Below are 4,272 nucleotides of genomic sequence, written 5' to 3'. Positions count from 1 at the left end.
GGATGTAGGCATGTCCAGCTTTGATGTATACACACTACATCAAAGAAAAAGTGAATAGTTTTTGAATAATACTGAAGCGCGGAATTATCAACCCCGCGGTATTATCCAACTCTCCCCTACAAGATGATATAGACCTAAACCGCTTTATAGAGGTAAAGAATAGTGATATTTATTCCCTATAATAGGAGTAGATCGTACATATTTGATGAATTTACTGAAAAATGAATTGACAGTGAAAAATTTTATAATGAGATAGACCAATATGTCTCTCTGTGTTGACAAATTCTGAACATTTTAAGAGTTTGTCTGATGGAGGAGTCTGATTTAGACTCTAAAACAAAGGTTAATTAATTCAAAGTGTAAGTATTCCATTTTTTCGTCAACATTTTTTTCAATCCAAGAGCGTAGAAATGGGGAGGTACTGGGTGTGATTACCCCACCCCAAGATTTTCAAAATATAAAATTCTAGAAATATCGCGAATACGAATAACGAAAATTTCTCCATCAAATGAACCAATAATAATAATCATTTTTCTTTCCTTTGAAATCGACACGTCAGTAAAAAATCGGACCCCTTTACCGTTTATGAGTTTATTATCGCTTTCAAAATGAGTACATTAATTGCATTTCAGCTCGTCTTTGTCCGAGGTTTATTATTTTCCTTCATCTATCCGTTTTCTCGGCATCGCCCCTTTTTTGTTACCTGTGATTTTTGCATTCGTCATCGGTATACACTTACCTACCCGTTGTTTTCAGTTTTTTGTATAATTTTCGTCACAATACTGTAGTTGTCAAAGAACTGAACTGAGTAATTCCCATCTGAAAATTGTCTGGGCTGTGTTATATAATTTATTGTGGATCATTCAAATTGCAATTTTTTTTGTGAATATATCAGTTTTGAATTGATTATATCTGAACGGTGTTCCTAAATTGGAGGTACAAATGAAAATGACAGATTTCTCGGATCCTTTTAGGAAAAAAAGTCCTAACACGATTACGCAAACGCTTTGTTTTTGAGATGCCGGTGTTAAAGTTCAAGTTTTTTTCTCATATCACCTATCCTTCACAAGATATTCAATTTTAATTGGCATAGATCTTCCGATTTAAAGTTTTCAGCTTGTGATATGCTTATTTTGTATGCAAATCTGCAGTGTGATATTTTTTATGGAAGGGTACCTGCTTCTTTCCACCAGTACTATTTTTTGGTGAAGCACTGGTTCTATAGAAAAATGTGGAAAGAAACTCTTGTCTTGTACAACACTTTTTGTTTTGTTATAGTTTTGTCGTTTCTGCTATCGATTTCGAAAAAAAAATTCAAACAGCTCTCTGGTAATCCTCAGGAAAATCCAAATTATTATAAAAATCCAGTTAGTAAGCTGTGATGAATAAATTGATTATAACTTCTGGTACTTATCAACAAATTCTGTAGCGAAGATTAATAAAGATTCGATAAACTAATAAATATAAGCATCACTAAAAATTATGACTATACAAGAAACACCCTGTATCTCGAAAACAAAGCGTTTGCGGTCTCATGTTTATAGGACTTTTTTTTCTTAAAATTATCCTAAGGAATATTTTCCTTCGTAAATCCTTTTTAGGAAAACCCAGTATAAGGTGAGAACAATCGAATTGGTAATAAAAAAAAATATTGAGTAATTAAGATTCAACTTCGTTATCAAACTTTTTTCCCACATTACAGATATGAGTAAACGTTGTTGTAAAAAAAAATTTTGTTCGAGAATCCCCCCCCCCAAGAAAAAGAAAGATCTCCGTCCTTGGTTTCCAGATTCCTCGTCATTGCTCGTTGCGAGGCGTATACTTGAAAACCGAGTTGTGATCTTTCGAATTATTATGTGTGCTCCAATTATTTTTTCTCTTGATATTTTTGGGCGCCCCTGCAGACCTTGCGCCCGTGACAAGTGCACCTTTGCCACGCCCTAGATACGGCACTGGTATTGCCTATTACCCTAACTGAATCAGGGATGTAATGTATTTCACAAAGACGAAAAACAACACTTCGAATTACGTGTGTTAAAGTTGTTTACACATTTAACATATGGAAATTTCCTACGATTCTGCGTTCGAAACTAGTTACTGACAAAGGCTAAGTGTTTTCAGCGGAACAGATGTTTTTAATCTCATTTAGTTTTCGAAGCTTTGCATGCCTTACCGCCCTTTGTATCAAGGCACTTAAACATGAGCCCGCAAACGCTTTGGTTTCGAGATACAGGGTGTTTCTTGTAGTGCTACTTTTTGTGATGCTTAACCAGTTTATCGAATCTTTATTAATCTTCGCTACACAGTTGGTAAATAAGTATCAAAACTTATAATTAATTTATTCATCACAGCTACCTAACTGGATCTTTATAATCATTTGGATTTTCCTGAGAATTGCTATAGAGAGCTGTTTGAATTTTTTTCTCGAAATCGATTGCAAATACGACAAAACTATAACAAACCAAAGTGTAGTACTGAACAAGAGTTTCTTTTTATTTTTTTTAAACTTCCAGTGGTTCACAAAATAGCCTAATTTACATTTTCTTGATATCTCTTTTTGTTAAAAAGTTATTACCATCGGAACACCTTACCCCGGGAACTTCCAGCCCCACTCTCCCCTAATCTCATACCGCCAGTACGTGAAAAATGCAAATCGAATATGAATTCTAACATATGAGTTTAGCAATAAAGAGTTCTAATAATAATAACATAAGATTCTACGGATAGAAAATACATTCGGAAAGATGAGTATGATATGGGTTCTTTGGTTTTTTCAATGAAATAAATTCTACGAAAGTAAGAAAGATAATGGAAAATAAAAAATATATACCTGTATAGCTATAATGGGTTCATATACCTGTATACCTGTAATGGGTCTATGTAGATTGTAGTGTCCCAGCGCAGGTTTTACTGCGTCTACTTAAAGATCTATTGTATTTTGTACGTTGTCATGGAATAGAACTAATTGCTGGATTTTCCAAACGACAATTTGATTATAAAAATATAAGTAACCATTTTTTCGGTAAAACCAGGGTACTCTCGACTTTCCAAGAATAACGAACATTTTTACATTTATCCATCAGATAACAGTAAACTGTGTTCAGTATTACCTGTTCATTCAATAAATCTGTTGAATAATTATGCATATTTTTCTGCTATGGAAATTGATGGCATGGTGGCTATGTTGGAATATCGTGATATTGATGGAGATTCTGTGCCAGTTTTAATGGCATTCAAACATGGATTGGAGGAAGAAAGTCTAGATGACTTTAATAGCAAAATATTATTTATGACAATTCCATCTTTTTTCAATTGTGAAATGCTCATTATTTTTTAAACCACCGGAAATATATTTATTTATTTAAAGATATCAACAAAGTTCCAGTCATAGGTGGCTAGGTTTTTTGAGTGGAATCTGGAATATTCGAATAAGTATTAACTAAATAATCATTGAATATTCACTTAATATTCATTGAATGATCAGTTATTATGTCATAAGAGCATATATAATATTCGATTAAACACTGAGACACGAGAGTGCAACTCGTGTGGTGTTTCCCGAAATACGACGAGATGAAAAGGTCCGCATAATCGAAATATATAGTCTACACTCTGGTATTCGTTATGATTATATCACGAAAAATAATTTCAATTTCTTATTTATTAATGGACCTATAACCAAAGCGCTGCCTTTTAAAAAATTCAATGACATTTCAGTGAGCTTGACTTTTTTTTTTTTGGGCGAACGTCCAAGTACGTTACTATGGAAATAATCACAATCTGACAGGAGGCGAAACACCAAAACGATTATACCAAGTCGTCAAAGGTGTATTTACTTATCAAAACGCCGGAATAGGGTGATAAATTAGTTTGAATAGAGCCTAAAATTATTATGTTATTTAAATTATTCTGAGGAGTATAGTTACGATTGGGTTCCGCTAGCTCAACCGTAAAGCTCGCAGAACCCGCGATTTCTCCGACAATTCAAGAAAAAAAAATTTTTGAATAAGGTAATAATAAATAAGCCTACAAAATCAAAATAAAAATCAAAAATTCGAAAGTCTTTCTGCTAGCTTAACGAGGGTGCACCTTCTCCCCACAAGATATTTAACTTGAATTTGGCATAGATATTCCAATTTAAAGTTTTTGTGATATTTTTTCTGGAAGAGTGCCCGCTTCTTTTCACCAGACCTTTTGGATGAACCACTGGTTGTTTAGAAAAATGTGAAAAGAATCTCTGGTCCAGAACTACACTTAACGGTTTCTTGTCAA

The sequence above is a fragment of the Harmonia axyridis genome, chromosome 3 (assembly GCF_914767665.1).
Source record: "Harmonia axyridis chromosome 3, icHarAxyr1.1, whole genome shotgun sequence".
Classification (NCBI taxonomy): Eukaryota; Metazoa; Arthropoda; class Insecta; order Coleoptera; family Coccinellidae; genus Harmonia; species Harmonia axyridis.
Note: the sequence above shows the minus strand (reverse complement) of the source record.